Below are 22,228 nucleotides of genomic sequence, written 5' to 3' on the forward strand. Positions count from 1 at the left end.
ATATATTCTTGGTGTTACCAACAGTATTTTTTTCAAATGTTAATTTAAAAATTTTATAAACTTAACTGTTAGGCAATGTTAATAATTTTACTAAATGCGGAAACCTTATAAATAATTGCTAAAGGAATTATCACTGGCAATGTAGCTGCTGGTCTGGTACTGCCGCACATTGATAATGCAAGTTCAACCCGTATATGTGGCCATCGAACATGCTTATACACTTTCCACCTTATACTATATTTATATTGCCTCCTTCTTTATTCTGTGATAAATTTCTACACAGTCTCGTGGGTTTTGAGAATAAAGGGATTAAGTTTAAATAATGTGTAAAAAAGGTCCATCAATATTTTGGTATAACACTAAATTGTAGATTTTTCCCGTTTTATTTAAGGTCAGTAATTTGAATTGATATAAAATGTTTAATTTAACTGAAGTGTTATTAAATCACATTTTTGATAAGCAACATGGAGAAAATCGTATACGACATACATAGTTGAACCATTCTTACTCCTATACCTCGTATCGATAAACATCTTCAATAACATAAAATATAATCTAGGACGATTGTCTAAGATAGTACAACAATAAACGTGTGACCTATGATATTAATGTAACGTCATGCTCTACTAGATAGAACGGTTGGTGGAGTGTCATCACTATGATGTTCTGTTTAACTAGCTCTTGTCTTGAGCTCTTGATATACTCTCATGTGTACATAACCAACAATCATACCAAATATAAATAATTTTGATATCTAAATTACAATGACTATAATAAATATATGAGCCATGCTGTTATATTAGTTTCTCTTTTCTGTTCTTGAATAAGTTACACTCAATTCTATTGAATAAGTCCTTTTAGGTTTTACGTTTTGAAGTAATATGGTATCAAACAAGGTTAGTGGAGTATACAAGTTTTAAGTGGCCGTTAAGATTATTAGAGATATTATAATTCTTCGACAATCCGCATTAAGTATTAAATTCACAATAATACTAACATACCAAAACACCATATGATTACGTTGTTGTCTCACCTTTGTATATATATTGCTATTTTCAATTCGTTGAGGTGGCCAATAAACTTATCAGTTAATTTTGAATTTACAAGAAAAATTCCCGACCTAAGGCTAGTATAAATCACTCTATTAAAAAAAGATATTTTAATATAAAAGCTTATAGAGTTCAAGATCAAAATACATAAATATCTTCTATGCTGATTTGCCTACGTGAGATTTCGTTCACTTTAAGTTATATTAATAAAAAGTGATTTTTCAGTAAACATACGTTTTTCCTTTTGAAATAGTTTATAAGCATGATTAGAATCCATTTTAGGTATGTACCGAATTAACTTAATGCATGTGGTTAGAGGTCTGTGAGATCGTAGTAATCCCAGAGACAATTATAAGTTTGATTGTTCCAAATAAAGTACAAGCTCCTCTTTTAAAAATTACACGAAAAATTAAACTTTGCCACGTTGTTGCTAAAATATAACAACAATGATCTTAAATGATATCTTGAAGTGTGAGTCTGGTAGTTCCAATTTTCTTTGGAATCTTCGTATTTAATCATTGAATAACACATTAAAATTATTTTCCCTCGCGTTGATGTCGATTCACACACCGTGGCGTCAGCATCTTGGGTTAAAATTGCAGATGTAGACACAAAAAGGGAGATTAGAAAGCTAGAAGTCTAGAATACTGGAAGTTGAACAAGAACGGTATTTTCCATTTATCGAGACAACTTATAATCACGACGACGTGGTCTCGCCGGAAGGACATCACCACGACTAATATCTGTATTATTGTGACAAATAAAACACAAATAATATTACTTGGAATCATAGGTAAATTACTTTAGTACGTTGGTAATATAATGTTCTAGCAATTTAGTGACCTTAAAATGTAATGTCACAATCCTTTTACTTAATTCCGAAATGTCTGACAGTATTTTAATAACTTAATACCTCTACTCATCATCCAACTAGTTAGTTACTTATCACTAACAATTTCAGACAAACAATTACATGTGAAATGGTGATAAATAAGTTCGTGTTTTGATAATCAGAGATATGTATTTGTAGATTTTCGTTAATTGCTACTAATATAGATAAACAGTTTTTTTTTATATTAAATGTGAAAATTTAAATTGTTTCAATAAATGAAATGTCCGTTATATGCAAAATTTGTTTCTTACCAACACTTTTTCGTTTTTTTTTTTTACCGTAGTTTCCGTGCACAAACAGATCAAATGATTACAGTATTTTATAGGATTAACATTTTATTATTGAAAGCAAAACAAAAGCCTTTATTGGATAATTTATCTTCTATGCGTTTATCTCAGGCCTAACAACAATAGGTGACTGCCTGGTGGTGACGTGGAGCCATACAATGCATTATATGGATGTCCTTGCTGGCGTAAACCGTTTGTTTTATCCTTTAGGACGTTGATAAAATTTATTACGTTCACATCAAGTAATTATTAAAACATAGATTTCTATTCATGGAAACTTTGTCAAATTGATGGTAGGATATTTAAGATTTTTCAACTGAACACAAAAGAGCAATGTGAATACAGTAGGAATAGTTAAATTATTACCTATGCTTTTTGATGTATCGCTTATAAATATAAAATACTACTTACAAATAAAACCATAGTTCAGAATCTTTTTTTTATATTTTCAATACATTAATATGTATGTATTAAAATCAATTACTCGTAAATTCTTTATGAAATTGAACACCAATCGGTAATAAGGTTTAGTTTTTCGTTGGTTTATACTTATTATACATTAATAAAGACACAATACAATTTAAAGAATTAATTATATACTATAGTAGTATATCAGTTTATTGCCCTAGCATTTTATTAAATCTCGATATTTTGTAGGAACTTTCCATAAAATTTATCCGTGATATTTTCAATACTTCGTGCGCGTACTTAGAATTTACCTCACTTAGTTACCACTCACCTCATGGCTGATTGGCTTTCACAACATTTAACCCTTAAACGTATCGGAAAATTACCGTTTTGTCAAGTGTTGAATATTTTAATTTCACTAAAGGCCGTACAAATTTGTTGTAATATTATACATAAAACATGTTATTTTACAAGAAAGAAGGTTGATTTATTTTAGGTTGAAGTATTTATATACTTTTGAGGACGGAAAGCAAAATGGTACCCATTATAAATTGAGAATATTTTGAAATACTTACTAATAATATTTGTCTCTACCCATATCAATTATGTATATATATATATATATATATATATATATATATATATAGAAAATATATATAGAAAATGGCATGCTCTATTGAGTGTTGGTGATTACTTCAGTGATGAAGAATGACGAATATAGTTGTTCCTTAGACTGCTAACTTCATGTCATTTGTCATTAATCACACTGTGTTAGTGATTTTAGCGAATGAGGATAAATGAATATGTCTTTTAACTTTATATTTTCTTGGTATAAGGTATAGTTTGTGGAAAAGAATGTTTTGAACATACCATATATTATTACCTCACTTTAAAATATTACAAGCAGACACTTTTATTACATTGTAATCGTACTGTCACTTACATTTACTTTATACGAGTAAGATGAACATGCTTGCATTTGCGAAATAAGTTATTTGTGTGACACAGAGTAACACTTTCTTAACAACTCATAAAGCTAACATTCGCTGTACACAAGCATAATATTCGTGGCTAGTGAAAACTCTTGACCCTGCACACTGCTACTCAAGGGCCCTTGCAGGCTTAGAGTACCCTTCCGACTCGGTTGGCTCTCTCATTTGTTTCATCGGTATTTAGGATGACGTTTCATTTATGATACCAATTAAAGACTTAAAATATTCAATCTATCTTAAAAATCTTTATTTCTATTATAGTATGAAGTAGTAAAATGTGTCTTTAGGGGAAATGTTTTACAAAAATAATATAATGACTTCGCTTTTCTTTGAATATGATTTAACCATTTTGTGTCGTGGTAAAAAATAAGTTCGGGTAGGATATTAAAAAAATAAGGCATTATCAAATTTTAGTGATGCGAAAATACTATTCTTGATTTTAATTAACATTACCAATTTTAACTAAAACAAATGTAGCCGCTTTTTGGAGGCTATTGTAGGCAAATGTTTTATGTAGTTTAGAGTGAAATTTTGTAAAATAACACTAAGTTACTTTTTTAATATTTTAATGTCACATCGCATTGATAGATAAAAACTATGTTGACATATGCAACCCAAACTGTATAAAAATAATAAAGAATTGGTTTTTGGCTTTGTAGTAAAATATTAAATCATATTTTTTTATAATGGCTCTAAAATACTGGGTGTCCCAAAATTACAGGACCGAACCTCACCAAATTGTTCAGGAGGTCAAACTGAACGAAAAATGTCATATAATGTATAGTCCTATCTAGCTTCGTTTACCTTAGATCGGCCATTTTGTTTTTTACATACAAGTAATTTTATTTTCAATACGGGTTTACCGATTTTCTTGAAACTTTGCCATTTAAAATATTAAAACCTAAATAACCTGAAAACCAACCGTTTTTTTAATGGCCGCCATTTTGAAAATACACATAAGATTTTAAAAAAAATATTTTGTTTTACAACCTTATGTTCATGTTTATAATATTTATGCCAAGTTTCAACAAAATCGGTAAACCCATATTGAAAATAAAATTACTTGTATGTTAAAAACAAAATGGCCGATCTAAGGTAAACGAAGCTAGATAGGACTATACATTATATGACATTTTTCGTTCAGTTTGACCTCGTGAACAATTTGGTGAAGTTTGGTCCTGTAATTTTGGGACACCCAGTATACGTAACCATATAAAATACAATCTAGGTAAAAAAGGGGCAAAAGTGGGATATACGTTATTGACGGTTTTAGTTTAATGCTTTAGCAATTTAACAGTTCCACTGTTTGGGCTTTTGCTTCGTCCTGTGATTATAAAAGTATATTTTCTAACTAATCAAGTCCCTTCTGTTTTTTTGCGGCAGGGAACTATCCCTAAGAATTTTGGAAAGTGTCTACGTCGGAAATATCTGTAATTTACCCTTTTACAAGTGAGTGAGTGTAATAAGATACTTTTTTGTTATTTTGAGAGCTTTAGGGTACTCAAAACTTTGCACGTATATTTTCTGGATTTTTGTATTTATGTTTCGCATCTGAACATTTGGATGTAATGCTTGGAAAGTTGGAAGTCTTTGTTCCCTAAACTAATAAGTATTATTCAAATTTTTAAATGGTTTTTGTTTTTTGACCTTACAAATATAACATAATACTAATTTAACAATGCATAGCATATTAGCACTTTTTGAGGACTCTCGGTTAATTTTACCATAACGAATAATAAAATTCGATCTACACTGAATAAGGTGAGCCAAAGAATACAAGACTTGACCATTAAATTCATTAAATGAGGAGCTTCTACGTGTATCATACGGCATCTACCTCATATACCTACAGTATGTAGATTATTGAGTTTACACAGAGATTCAGGTTAGTAACTTTCGTAAACAGGGATTTGTGCATTTTATTAACTATGAGACTCGTATTAAATGGCTTTATATAACCATTACAAACTAAATACATAAGTGGTATTTCGATACATTCGAAGTAGCCTACCGTACAGGTAATATATGTTCATTGTTTTTATATGTCATAAAAATTAGAAAGGTTTAAACACAGTTCTTTGTTCTTAGATCATGGAACATGAATGTTTCAGCCGCTGAAATGCTGTTACGTTCAGTCGTATACGAGAAAGTTTGTCAATCATCAACAATGTCAACTTCCCAGTTGGTGAAGGCCGGTAACTATGCATGCAATATATTGTTGTGGCGTTTGTATAATGCGAACTATGCAACTATTGTTCTTTCAAAGCTCATGGAATATTGAGGGTATAAGTCAAAACACACACTTCTTACTGTAATCACCGAGAATATGTTATTACATTGTTATTAATATTGTGAGTGAAAGACACATTACGACAACTTATTTGAAATAAATATTGCTCTCAAAAGTACGTAATTTAAATATTAATCCATACAATTCATGATTCGTTACAAATTAATTGATTCCTTAAGATTTATTTCATACTATAGATATAATGTTTTACTGACTGAGCTCTCACTGGCGAATCATATTAAGTTGCAGATAACAGCAGCGACTGAAATTCTTGTAAACTTAATTGTAAGAAGAGCATATTATTCTTAGCCTTGAGCTGTAAAATATGACGCAACGGAATTGTAGTTTATAAGGAATTTGAAGTAATAAACTGGTGCGTATTACTATTATAGACATAGTTTGTAGACCACAGGTTAACTTCTCTATTTCTCTTTTTTCCGTAAATTGAATTTCGCCAATTACCTCACAACACAAAAGCACAATTGAACAAAGGCGGCTGAGAAAGCGACCGCACCGGGTAATAAACTGTGAAAGAGAGCCAATAACAATAAGAAGACGTTTTGTTTGCAGTGAATATAAACAGTAGCGTTATAGTGAGATGCATTTATGTGACTATCGTATTGCATATCGTAAAGCTTGCCTTAATGAGGCATGAGCAAATGCCCTGAGTCCTATTTCTCCACTGTAAAGATTACGTCTTTAGGTAAATGTGTTTTTGCAAATGCCTTTCCATAAAATATACATATGATAAAACCGTATTTACATTTACGAAGAAATTGTGGTTTTTTAAGGCTAAGTTGACTTCTTTGTCGGTGAGACTCATCTTCTCTCTATAATTGGCGATGCAGGTGTCTCCGGTAACTCAGGGAGAGTGTAAGGCTTTGCTTGAAAGATGGTACCCAATGCGTAGCAGCCGGGTGGTCCTTGGACACCTCCATACCCAGCCCTGTGCCTACATACTTCACCATGGTGATACCCTCTTCAGGATTAGACGAGATGCCTCTGATTTCGATATTATTCCTCATGGCATATTTTTTAGCCTTTTCGTACGATCTTTGAGCTCTCCCACCTCGTTTCTCAGGGTTGTATTTTTTGCCCGTAGTTCTTTATTTTTCTTCAGCACAGCAGCTAGTTTAGACCTAATTTTTTTCATAACATGATTAGTTGTGTCTATGGAAGACGATATGAAGCTCATAGACGACTGTACCTCAGATAAGCCTTGTCTATATAAGGATATATCTATCTATATGTATTAGGGCAACGCCCCTAAACCCTTAACCATTTTATTAGAGTTGATACTATAGAATTTATTAGACAGGCATTTATAATAATATAAGCATCGAATATCACATACCTGTATATACAACAAGTTATTATGAGCTTGCGGGAGTTATATTATTTGCAAAATTAGGACAGACAACCAGCGAGATAATGATTTCGGCCCTATCAAAGGGTGTGTGAATCAGCCACGCATTTAATCGATTTTTAAATTCATATAAAAGGAGAAAACATAAAATGTTGTGATAAAGAATATAATACAAGTAGGAAATTACTTGAAAAGCAACTTACATTTAGAGTAAGATTTCCAAGAGTTGGTGTATACCGTGTATTGCAATTTTGTAAAAAAAAAACGCAACATTTATTGACTTTATTTAAATGCCTTTAAATAGCATTTTAACTAATATTTTTCAGATTTACATCAATATGACAGAATAAAAAGCTAGTGCAGTAAAGAACCTTCTTTATATACTCCATGATGTAAGAGTAGTTTAAACACTTCTAGCGTCATATAATTTATTTGACAATTTAAATTTATTTGAAATCTCTGTAAACCGTTAAAATACTTTTAGCCTACACAAACAACGCCTAACCTTCCCTGCTCAGCAGCTTTCTCTCCATGGAGTCTAATTAAAATAAAACTTTTCCTTTGCCAGCGGCGTGTTGTTGACAAACAGGCCCCACCCTGTGATGAATGATACAAGTTAAATGTTCGTGCAGCAGCTGATGGTGTCCTGCGATAACGACTTCAGTTTATACGAAACTTCGTATTGAAAATACTGCAGTAATGTATATGCTTATGTTTGGTTCACTTTCTCTTCAAATAAAAAGGTTTATGATAATCTACATGTTTCTGAGTAGGAACAATATACTAAAATGGTTAGCATAAAATGGCCAATAGCATACTAAAAATCAATAAAATCTTATAAATATGTAAATAACTATCAACCGAGGTGCGCAGTTTTTCAATCTCCATTTTGTCCCACGCTACTACAACCTTAGAAGACCCTCCAACCTATTAAAATATGTACAACAGTAAGTAATGAAATATAATTTTGAGAATCAAATGCGAATTTGAATATTGTAAGGTAAAACAATTCGATTATCAGTGTCTAATAGTCGAAATTCACTTGATTCTAAATAAATAGTTGACTTTATATATGAATCAAATTCAATTTTTTTTAAATCTGTATATTCATTTATAGTACTTTAAAATTAAATACCTTTAACAAGTAATGCACTAATACGTTATTATATAGTAATTCAATAGTAGTAATTATATAGTAATTCAAATGACGTTACAACAATTTAATGTTACATTTTAAAGTTTAACTAAACACTACTCATAGAAATTTTAAATTTAGAAATAATTTTTTTATATATTATGTTATTATATGCCTATCCTCTGATTTTAAAAACTTAGTTATATAATAACTTTGGTTTAGATAGCAATATGAATTAGTAGTAGTTCTCTCGTTCAAATATTGATTCGTTCTCTGTTACTCATAGTCTATTGACGTAGAAAGAAAATATATTAATGAGTGAATAAACTCTAAAATTGTAAATGCAAAAATAATCATTATATTATGTAAGTTCACAACATGAATTTTAATTATTACAATGATGGAATGAACGCAAGATTATAAAATGAGCTCGTTATTCTGTTTGCGTGTTGACTATTCATTGAAACAAGCTCAATAGTTATATAAAAATGTAGTTATTAAACGTAATTCTTGAAAGCTTTATCCTCAAATCTAAGAAACTGTAAAGATACATTAGGGCAAGACGGTGCCTTCTCAGCACAGGCAGACAAACTGCTGACATCTAGTCTGAACAAACTTTTTCTGTAACAAAACTACTCAGCGATTCTTTAGAAGATCGATCGCACAAGGCAATGAATCTGAATAAAACACTTAAATAAATAAAACTTGTGCATACTTTTAAGCTTATTATTAGACATATTATGTTCCTGATACATTTAAGAATAAACAGTTTTATTTATGGCCATATATTTTAAAAACTTAACGTGCTGTAACAATTCTATTATGTTCTTTTAAAACAAACTTTAAATTCCAAACGTTTACATTTCTGCCATACATTACTATATGTATTATTTTGTAAATGTTATAAAATTTAATTTAAAGCACTGTGAGTGCTTTCCAAAAACGTTATTGATTCAAGAATATCACTTCATATGTCTGCCAAAGCTAGATAACGAATTAGAACTCACATAGTAGTGGTGAACTATGCTATATTCACTTTGTACAAGAAGAATGATAAGGTCAAGGTTAGAAACCAACTCCTGTAGATTTATCGTGAAGTAAAGAGTAATATTTTGGACATGACACCTTTAGGAAAGTTTATGTAGCTCTATTCTAGTCAAAGCGCAATAGCCTGTTATGTTAAAACTTAACTGATGATATGATTTAAAACTAAAGGATGTATTATCGACCTTTTACTTCTTTCTCTCGCCATTTTCAGTTGTTGATGATATGCTCCTAAATATCCTTTGGCATTCCTAGATTTCAATGATACTTTGGCTCGTTATTTACTCAGTTTTATTTCTAATCATCGATTCAATCCTTAATGAAGGAGAGTAACTTATCAAACCAGAAAGAGGATAATACACCTCTGTACCCTCATAAATTGGATTTCAGCTTGTACATGTCGCTTGTAATACTGCCACCCCTCTCCCATGTTTTTTAAAATTTAATTTCAAACAAAAAGTTTGTTAATATTATTATTAAGATTATTATTCCTCTACTACGGTTATAATTAATCTTTTTCCTCATTATGACGAATACTGTAACAATAATTTGTTCCTATCTAAAAACTGATTATGTACATCCAGAAAACCATTAAATGTTAACACATTAGTTAAAATTTCAGTGATAACGTAACACAAATTAAAATCAATTGCTATAGATCAGTACCATTTTCCCCATAGTTGTACTTAATACGTCCCATTCTTGTGTTTAATCTCACAAGAAACGGTATAGGTACGGTACTTAAGTTTACATTCTGATACGAGAGTGAAGGTCAATTTTCCAGTCAAACGGACCATCCTCCAATAAAAAGGGATAATAGATGAATAACGTTGTTGGATGGGGAACAGTTAATGTGTTGGATCGCTTTTTCGATGATCCGGCCGTGCGCACCCCTCTTTATCTGAACGGTGGATGGGAGCGGCGACTCTTTTCCACTTGTCAAGTGGGTTCTGAACTTCTCCACTTATTATTGTTCTGGAAGCTCCAGTGGCCTAATAAGCAGATGTAGCGTCGCAGCGAGTTGAGTTGAGCTCCAGAAATAATCTTGTAAGTGAGAAAATTAGTGGCAATACTCATGTTCGTTCCAGATATATTTGTGTTAATAATTATTGACTATGTCAGTGTTTAATAAAGTGTCGTATATTTAGATAGTCAATTTAGCTAATAATGGTTTGTGACAGAATACACTAGTGACAGTTAGTGAATTTTCTAAACTAATAGTAAATTTAAAGGCTGCATAGCTTTAAGTATACTATATTATAATTAGATTTATTTGTAAGATTAATAAATCGTTAGTTGATTCTATATTCACTGAGTGTTCCATTCAAGCAAACCCGTATGAATAGTGTAGTGGGATCGCTTATTGGGTACGGTGAATATTCTTTTTTGTAGGTTAGAATTTTGGGAAATTTTAAGTTTAATTAAGGGGTAAGACTTTCGAGCCAAAAGGTAACATATTTGAAACTTGAACTAGCGAGACGAGGTTTTGAAACGGAGTGAACGTAGTCTGGACTACAGAACCAGTTACGGAAGGCATTGGTTTTGGATGGTGTTATTCCAGACGAATACTTTTGAGTCCTCCGATGTCGGTAGGCTTATGATTACAGTGCAAGATGAATTAGAAGAGAACAGTAACAATTAGGAAGTGAATTAGAATAGAAATAAAAATGTAGAATGTAAATTAGATGATAAATTAGAAGAAAATAAGAGAATCTTAGTACATGATAAGAAAATATTACAAGGTAAAATAGTAGAGAAAAAAAATATTTTTTAAAGTGAACTAGGAGAAAAAATTAAATTTTATAGGATAAAGGAGATAGTTTCGTAAAAATATAGGTACTAAATTACCAAAGGTAACGATTAATAAAACAGGCTCATTAACCTAGAAGAGAAGATCAGACACTTAAAGAGCAGCGAGATCAAAACCTAAACAGGCCGGGCTTCCCAACAAAACAGAATCGTCAAGCGATAGAACTTTGGGAACTGTAACGTTTTCTGCATCACGCAGAGAATTACCTATCTTCGACAGTAAGATGCCAAGGGTATACTCTTTATCTTTGTTTTGGTCACTAAGATTTGCACATGGATAGACGCCCTCAGCCAAAGCGGGCATGTTGTGCCTTTGACTTCAAGGCGACTAGTTAGCGGTACTTGCTTATGGCTAATAGATAAAATTTCAATTATATGCTTAAGTACCTAGATATGCGATTCAGCCATTAACTTGTGGAAAAATGTATCGTTTCCCAACTGAAGATTAGGATACAGAAGCCTAACGAGTCTTTACAGGAGTTTGAGACTGACATAGCTCGCCTTGTGTGAGGAGTGCTTAGCCTTCATTAGATGATGACGTCTATGAAAGCTTAGCAGTAGAAAAGTTCTTGGACGGTCTTCGTGATGAGAAACGCAGAAGGCCACCAAGCTCGCACGCCCTAAAACCCTCAACCTTAGGCTCTAGAGCAGTGAGGCGGTCTATTCGGGTCCATGGAAGAGTGGCTCCAAAAGCTAAATATGTGTTCCTGCCATCAGTAGAGGAGATTGTCATGATAATAATATATTGTGCATAGTAGGTAAAATATCAATTATATTTATAGGATTTTATTTGTAAATGTATATAGTGGGCTCATAATGTAAGAAATATTTTTAAAACTTAACATTATACCAGAATCATATGTAAAACCATAGTATGTCTGAATATGTCTGTAAAGCAAATGGTATTTTTAATAGTTTTTAGTTTTGGTAATAATCTTCCATTCGACATACGAGATGTCTCTTAATAAGTCGGTACTGGATGATGGAAAATGCAGATTTCTAAATAAGATTGTTGTCAATGAAATATCATCGAGCCGATATAACGTATTATAGTTTTCATTACTAAAGTTTTCATTACATTTAGTAAAAGAAATAAACTTCAACTACGTCCTCGTTTGAGGAACATTAGGAGATAACAACTAAGAGCGTGTAAGAGGAACTAAGTTATAGTTCCCAGGACTGCCACGAGATGGCGTTATCTCCAGACATTTTTTAGTCTTTCTGCTTCTTCTCAACTGAAGAAAATAAAATACAACGTGAAAACAGTTTTAATTTCAGGCTTTATATATAAAGCAATGAATAAATTAACGCATGTAAGGAGGTATTATCAATTTAAAACAAACAAAATTTACACACTCTGCACAATATATAACTCATACAAAATATTCTTATTGGCCAAAGAAGTTTAACTAAGAACATTTACCTTCCTCTCACTTAGGAGAAATGAAAGTATCACGTTCAGTCAGTAACCGTAATGTGAGAGGCATTGTACTTTCTTCGCGACTCATGAACTAAAATATTCAAGCATTTCTGAGAACTTCCTGCTCCTAAGAACACTTAATCTTTAGCACCGAGCATTAGGTTGGGATGTGCAATTGTGCACGCACTTAGTACAGACTGCAAGGTTAAACATTTAATATCAGATAACAATAACAACAATGAATGAGTTACAGCAGCCAGTTGTACTTTATAGTAATATAATTCATTTGTGTTTAAGTTCCGACTAATCAATGATAAGTGCTTACCAATTGCTTTATTAACTTACGGTAACTCATTTTATAACGAAGCGTACAATTTATATTTGAAATAAATCTATTTATATAATTCTGTTACATAATATAATATTAACATGTTAACATAATTAAGTAAGATAGCTTATAAAACGTATGCTAAGGAAATAATAATAAAAACTACAAACTAAAATAAACTCACATATCAATGTAAAAAAATATAAAATTGTTTAATAAGAACTATGTAAAACGCGTGTATTCAAACAGATGTTGTATTGTTATTAGACCATGTTGAATAGAATTTTTACTAGACCAAGTTCTTACTGAATTTCAGAAAACCTCTTGAAAGTAGTACGATAAATAACGAGTTTATGGTTTGAGCTAGTAATCTAATTCACCAATTTGTTACTTAAATTGTAGAGAAGCTAAACATAACGATTCATCCTTTGTGGTCGTCTACCATCTCAGATATCTAGGAACAGTGTACGGATTTACATCATAGACCTGAAGTTAAATTATATCTTTTCGAAATGTTCAATTTGAATAATAGACTAAATCCTTGAGATACAATTATTTGTATTGTTTTTAATAAAAAATAAGATAAAGCGTCAATGTAGCATTGTCCAACTCAACACTGAGTACTTGAACCTTTCTGAGCAATGAGTGCGGGGCTCGATTGCTGATTACTGCCGCCATTGTTAGCTGTCCCTTGTTTGAAGCTATTGTATGTGTTTTGCAAACACGCTCAAATTTGCTTTGTTACATGACCGCAACAGCGAATACCGTATGTTTCCCAGTAAGTTGCGTGCTTTGAGAATTTTGATTATTGATTTTAATTATATTCAAGTTAAAATGTACAGTATATCTGCCTTTGTACTAAGATCAAATTAATTAAATTTTGTATGAAATTTACAACACTTCACAGAGTTATTTATGGTTTTCACGCGCGTGCGCTGACATGAAAGAAAAAACTTACTTAGAAATTTATTTATATTACTATATTACGGTCAAAATTTATGTTACACATATATTTGTATTCCATGTTATTGTCACTGCCATTACATTTTACTTTTTATTCGCAGTTTTAATTCCAGCAGCATATTTATATTTTGTTTATTCCAACAAAACATGCATTCATAATAATTTTCAAAACTAATTATATAGACATACCAACAATAAATGACACATATAATAAAGAAGTGAATGTGTTATTAGTTTACAATATAATAATGAGTGTTAGCTATAGCTATCACTTGAGGGGCTTAGAAAATTCGGTTCTGTCTATCTGTCTGTCTGTCCACTAGTATCTCGAGACCTAAATCATCTATATACTTGAAATTTTGTATGCACCTTCATTTGAGTGCAACGAATACTGAATTCGATGAAGGTGCATGTCACTAGATAGGATTTCATTGAGCATTAGCGAATATCTTTACATTTACATAATGGATAACCAAAACCATCTAGAAAATTATATAATAAACGAATTTTTAAACAGACAGAGTCATAAGCTACTTGATCATGTGAGCTTTGGAAGATTGGTTGGTAAGTTTTTCGTTACGTTCTAACAGGTCCTTCAATACTCCATTAAATAAGTTTATTTGTTTGCAGTTCAGTTTGTTTTTGAGTTCAATGAAGGTGCAAGCACCTTAAAGGGATTCGATAAAATCTCAGCAGAGCTTATAGCTCAGGGTGGTATTTTAAGATATATATAGGCTTAACACTTGTTTTATATTATTTGAGCTATCACTCAATACTTTTGACGATATTCCTTTTCTGTCTAAACATTTGTATGGAACGTAAGTTCTACGTAGGCAACGTAGTTCTTCATGAAGGGCATGTGTATGAATATATACATAGTTCACCTATCCACAGAATATCTCAAGAACGGTTTCATTGTAGACTTTAAGTTTTGCATGAAACTTAATTTATACATTAACAAGAAGTGGTTGAAGTGTGTAAATGTCTATGTATGGCTTTGCCTGATCATCAGTGAAATCTATTTATTCTCTAATTACTGCCTGAAGTAGGTAAACATTTCTTTTCTGCTCGACTGTCTGTTTGCCTGTAGGACTCTATAACAAATTTAGCTATGGGCTTGAGAGAAATCTGTGGCGTACATGTTGTAGCCTAAACCTACATTGCCATATATATTTATTGTGTTACCTAATTGGCAATATTAAATTTCCTTATACAAGTTATCTCATACATTTTACTAAATCACGTAGCTGAGAAAAATTACTTATAATTTAAATCGTTTTAACAAGTGTTCTGTACACATATATATATATATATATATATATATATATATATATATATACATGTGTGTGTGTGTGTGTGTGTGTGTGTGTGTGTGTGTGTGTGTGTGTGTGTGTGTTTTAGAGTTTATATTACACTACTTTTAAGTTCAACCTTCCTTAGTGATTTTGGTTTACCTGGAGAGCGGAACATTAATGCGCATAATAGTACTTCTCTTTCCACATTTGATCCTTTAGAGTACTTCTTTACATCACTTCTAGTTTTTAACCAAAAATTGTCCACTTAATTCTTTATAGATTGCATCTGTAATGTTGCCCACCCACAACACTTCACTTTTCTTAACATCAGAACCCATTTCTCTAACTTCAATATCAGTAAAACTGTATTGGAGGTTAGGTTACGTTTTTATAGCACAATACTCTTCAATCAAACAGCTGTTTTCAACAACGAGCGTTATTAAACAGCTATTCTTTAAAACTGCAACGCAGTAATGAAACCAGGTAATACAAGAAATGAATTTTTACAGGAAGCAAAATCGTAAAATTTTCAATATAGCACCATTTTATTTCTAAAATGTTTAGGGACCTATAATCTCCACAGAATATTTTGAAAACCTACTGTATTAATTGCGCAGAATTTGAAAATATACGGTGCATAAATGGGCAAGTAATATAAATCAAACTTTTTAACTTCTTTGTGGGATACTCTATTGACGCTCCAACTTATAATCTTTATTTTTACATGCTCTCTCATCTACTATTAAAAAATAAAAAAAATAATTAAAAATTGTACCTTAGATGATTTCTTGTTGTACGAATAACATTATGCAATTTAAGTAAATACGTTGATATTTAGATTTTTTTAATGTACGTTGTGTTGCTGTTCAAATTGAAAAAATATCTCTTATATCCTTTTAATTAATATTCTACCAAATCTTTAAAACATTGATTTAAAATACAATATGAAAATTATATTAAATGGAAGTGACATTCTATAAACTGTATTTACATCTTTGCTATTTTACATTGCGTTGTAAGTACTTATGTAAAATGTTGACTGCAAACTTAAGGAAGAAAATGGGTATGAATGCTAAAACATGGACTGTTATTTTGCCATTTGTTTGATTTATGGTTACAAGCTTTGCAGCTTATTTCATCCATTAAAACCCTTTCCTGACATTATATTGTGTAACTGAAGGTATAGTATTTCTATTTTAATTACTTACGTTTAGAATTAAAGTCGATACATCAACTTTTGAAGTATAAAAATTTAATAGTTGTGTAAACATGCTAATATTAATACTAAAGGGGATGCTTTTAAATTATTCGACGATAATATTAGACGTGTACTCATATTATTCCTAGGAATATCTTCTAACAATAAAACAAATAACTTATTCTACGAACACTATGCCCCGAGGGCAATCAGAATAATAGTTTTTCTCTTTTTTAGTAGTATGCGGGTACCTTCTTTTCTCGCGCAAGGTTTCATTAGTCTAATGCTCAACAGACTTTTATTTTTATGGTCAGTTATACTGTGTATTTTCCCAAAGTTCTCGAGGCTTATATACTTTGGAGTGCGAGAATTGCCATCAGAACGTTTTCCTATGTTCTGTACTATCTCTAAATTCAAGTTCTGATGTTTTTTTAACGACGAATGTTTTTTTAGTTGTGCCTGTCTTTAGGACGTTATTCAATAATTAATTGATATTTCGTAAGGTAATATGCAACTCTATTCTGTGTAGACAGCTTATTTGCTTTAGGAAGCGAGTTCTTCTGTCTTAAAGTCTCAAGATTTTCTTTGTGTCTAGCTTTTCTGTATTTACCCTAAATTGGTGGTTAAGCACGAAGTTGATATTGAGGTTCCTACGTCCTAAAAAATCACAATGCTACAAATATTTATCTTCGGAACAATTAATGCTACATATACCAAACCTTGCAGATAGTTTATGATAAATAAGAGGAAAACTACCCTTCCACAAACGTGAAAAACAGCTAATGCGTTTCAATTAATTGATGAAACATGTTTGTTGCTCCTCTCTTATGGGAGCATATCTCAAGAGAGGTTGTGATCGTGCTAGTTTATGTGTTTACGGATTTTGTTGAAAATTTACTGTTGAAATTAAACTAATATAATTAATATATAGTTCGTGTCTTGTAAATGTTTTACAAATATTCCCATTGTTTTGCTACTTTAATTTTAACATTACAAATAAATACAATTTTTTTATATTAAAGGAAAACCACATAATTACGTTTTAGAGCTTTCCTTATATTTATCAGCAACTAGCGCAGATTTTGGTATCTACTTCCAATAGTTATAAAATTACAATAATTTCATAAAAAATACAAAAATTAATTGCGACTAAACAGCACATATTTTTGTTTTAAATGCAGAATAAAATATTTACATAAGATTTTGACAAGCTTTCTAAACACCTTGTATATACAGCTGTGTACCATATTGTACGATAAAGAAATTGAGTAAACGAATAAATACAATATAATACAGTAAGCATAAAGTATTACAGTTTACTAATAGTTATTGTTAAAGTTATTTTAAGTTAAATACAGTTTCAAGTGAAACTGTGAACATAGGTTGTTATAATTTGATAAACAAACATATTCGTTCATTAAGAGGTTGCATCCCAGGATCAGCCAGGTAAAATATTGAAGCAGAATTTTATTTTTAAACACAAATTTTATCTGCCTGTATTAGGTAATGGACAAGGCGATCTATAAAACCCCGAAAACCACCTTATGCTATGATTTATGGTCGATGGAAGTACTGTTCTATGTGTCTGACGCAGTGCGTAGATTACATCTTCTATACTTCAGTGGACATGAGCTATTATTTATCATTGAATATCACTCGAGAATGTTTCATAATTAAATATTTATACAATAATTATTGTTTTCTGAAACAGATTGTGCGTTAGGAAGATCGTAGTTTTTCAACTCATTAAATTGTTTTCTTCTTAATATTTTACGGTTGGAACTATTTACTATAATGAGTGAAAATAGTTTTACTTTAAGCGTATTTTATGATTTATGATCAAAATTTTAAAGATGTACATCAATTTAAGTATATTTTTATTAAAACAGAAGGCTCATGAAAGCTAATCGGGATATTAAATTTCACTAGTAGGACTGTTTGGGAGCGGAATCGATATTTTAGGTGACTTTATATAGCTTTTAGTTTTTAAGACTTTTAATTAAGAATAAAGGATTAAGTACCCGTTTTATTAACCACTTACATAATGTACAATTAGACACAAGTGAATCCTACAAGCAGGGTGAGAGGTTTATAACTGAATGTATTATTTTATCTAATTTATAATAGATTTTTAATTATCTATTTCAGTCTGGTTTCAGATATTCTATGTAATATTGAGTTTATATTAGCTAGTACATTAACCAATGGCTGGACAAATGACTCTAACTGTTGGGTAGGACCTGAGTGCTCACCTGATAATTCTACCCGTGTACCATAGTGACTATAAATATTAATTATTATACGGTGTTTATTGTAATGATGTGCCTCATCTTGAGAATGCAATATTTATTTTTGTATGTCAGACTTTCTTTATAAGTCTATGTTTCACACTGATAAATATTTATGGAATTACTTTATTACAAAACTCTAATCAAACTATCGTATAATAGCGCAAGTAGTTTTATACTTCGTGTTATCGTTAATAGTTAATATCTAATTAATTTTGTTCACTTATGAACGGCCGATGCTTGAGATTACTTTAGATTTCCTTGGTAATTTTAGGTGGTGTTGGAAAATACATAAATGTTGGTTAGTATATTTTAAACCAAACTCTTATATAGAGTGCGTTTTAAAAAACGCTCAGAATTATTTTTTTCCCCTTGATACTAATAACAAATTTCCAAAATATTTCTGAACACTTTGTATTTTGTAGTGTTCCAAAGAAAACTGAGCGAATAATTTATTTTTAATATATAAACCAAAAACATCCAGTCAGTTAAAGCTCGCCTGGAACTCAACTACAGTTTACCATTTGATCTATACATTTGATCAAATACTGAACAAAATTTACCCTTGACATGATAAAGTATTTTATATAATAAATTTTGAATGTAGTAATTTTAAGTACAAATTTTGTTTTAACGTGTAGCTTACTATGTGTACATACCTCTTACTTAATAGGAGCATAAAAACTAATGTGTCCATTATTCACTTGTTGTGCAAATTGAAGTATTTTAATGTGAAGAATGTCTGCTATTGTAGGCCATAATGCTGAGAAAGGCCTGTTAGCCTCACGGTACCTCATTTGCCTTGAGACTGATATATATCCACATTGATATGACTGGGATGTTAAAATAGTGAATTGGAAACCAGGAGAGTTACATTCACGCATTTTAGAAGAGCTTTTAGCGTTCGCCTTGCCTATTACAAATATGAAATTAAAATTAAGTACGAGGGATAACTTACCTGTATAATGCAGTTGCGCCGTAAGTACAAACACTACTTTTGATATTAACATTAACCTCGTAATTTAACCAAAATATTTGGGTAGGTACTTTCTTATTATCTACAACTTATCCGAGTGTATAGTTATGATATCAGTGTATATAAAAAACTAATCTCATCCCCATAAATTAAAATATAAAAAATACTATATTGAATATTAAGTTACCATATGGTATCGCTTAAGGTTCGAAAATTTGGTAACTACAGTTTGGAGAGTTGTAAAATACTTTTCTTTTAAGTTTCCAGAACAGTGATGTTTAAACATGTTTTTTACCATGGTATTCTGCCCTATTAACTCCAAATGTTGTGTCTATTATCAGTTATGATTAAATTGTAAGTTATACTACGTTTCGATAGTATACTACTAATAATAAAAGATCCTAACTATACTTAATGCTTCAATTGATGGGTATTCATATAGTAGCCTGTATAGGATCAAGACCCCCTTTGATATACTTGCTAATTAAAAATGTATCAGGAGGTAAGACTTCTTGGGTTATAACGGTTTTATTGACGGACTTAAGGGTGGGTTCCATAGGAAAACACATTGAACCATATTTGGACAAATTCTAATAATTTAGTACGACCTCTAAACCGTTAACCGACAGAAATTGTTGATACTTTTCACGGTCAGTGGAGCGTTGGACTTCATAATCCTCAAATTATGTGAAATAAAACTATTTCAATTTAGTTTTTTAACGTATATCTGGTAAAATTCTTACGTTAATTCACTATTCAATTTATAATGTAAATTTTTAAATTTAATATAACTGTAAAACTAATGTTAACGTTCTAAACAGATTTTTCGTGTTGTAATCACAATAATTAAACCAGATTTTCATTGGTGTGTACTTTCTAAGTACGTAACATTTCCATACTAAATACTTGATAAATGTAATTATATATACAGTAATCTACAACATTTACTTTCCGGTGAACTGTAACAATACAATCTGTTGTTTTCCTCTCACTGTACGAAATACTTATAATTAACTTGTATACATTACATATATTAACTAAAAATTAAATGTGTATTGTGTATTATATATATATATATATATATATATTTCAATTCAAAAGATCTATAGAAACATTGTTAAATTGCGGAACACGTGTTTGAAGTAACATGGGCGAACGCATAATTAAACTTTCACTTGCATTTTCAGGAAATTAGTAATCATTGAGTTCCAATCGTGTTTACATTCATACATTATTTACATTCATTGGTGCAGATAATTTAATGGTTACTTGCAGGTCCAATTAATAATGGTAACGGTTTGATTAGAAATATCTATAGTACATTAATCCAAGCTCAGATAAATCAAGAGTTGTAAATGTGTAACTAATAAAAAATTACCGTTGAAAAATTGTGACAGTAAATTGTGGTAGAAATAATTACCACAAGAGACATGAACGTCATGGAAGCGGTATCGTAAATCAGGCTACTTCTGGGAGCTATGACAGTTATCGGCGTTATCTGGTGTAAAAGTGTGGAAGTAACCTTGACTATTGCTGTTACTGTAACGACAATACTAAGAAATGTAGTATATTGTCGTTTTGTTTAATGGTATTTAACCATTCATCAATAATTAATAAGTACTTAAATATCTTATCAATATGTTAACTTTCATCATGAATATATTTGTAATATAAATATTAATAGAACATAGCAAAACTAATAATATTAACCAGGGAACAGGTGAACTGCTATAACATCCATAATCTGTAAATAAATATTTAAATTTTTGCTCATGGGTTGTTATTTTACAAAAAAATTAAACGTTATTATTTCTAACCAATTAACACCACATTCTCACTTTAACACGAATTCACTAGATTCCAGATTAATTATATGAAATCACTGTATCTAGATAAAGCCTCATATCACTTCAGAAGTGTCTAGGTGATCCCAGCTCCATACAAATTTTAAATTTTGGAATTTGGTGGGCTTCGAGTAGTTATTGGTGTTTGGTGGATTCTAGAAAATCTTGGTTTGTAGTAGTCTTAAACCTTTCTGTTCACTAGTATTTCTGATAATTGGTAATATTCATGGCCTTTAAGAGCTACGGACTCCGTTAAGCATGACTCCGTTGACAACTAAATGTAGAAACTTGTTATAGATTTCCCACAATATTATTGTCCCGCTAAAATTGATCAAATAGTGAGGCAAATTGTGATCCTTCTTTAAAAGGAAGACTTCAGATTCTTCCTACAGAAGCTTGGATCAAAAAAGGACACAACATAAATATACCCAAAAATTATATTTCCTTTACTTTTTGATTTTTCTAATCACAAAATATCTTATTATACAACACTATTTTCATTGTTACGTGTTTCCACCATGAAGAGTTGAAAAGTATCTAAATATTAGATCTAAATTCAATGTTGTGGTAAACATAAAATGTTATGTTTATATATTTTAAGTGGTCAACAATAAATTTTGTTTTATTTCAAGACAAAGGGATAT

Source organism: Homalodisca vitripennis, chromosome 3 (genome assembly GCF_021130785.1).
Source record: "Homalodisca vitripennis isolate AUS2020 chromosome 3, UT_GWSS_2.1, whole genome shotgun sequence".
Lineage (NCBI taxonomy): Eukaryota > Metazoa > Arthropoda > Insecta > Hemiptera > Cicadellidae > Homalodisca > Homalodisca vitripennis.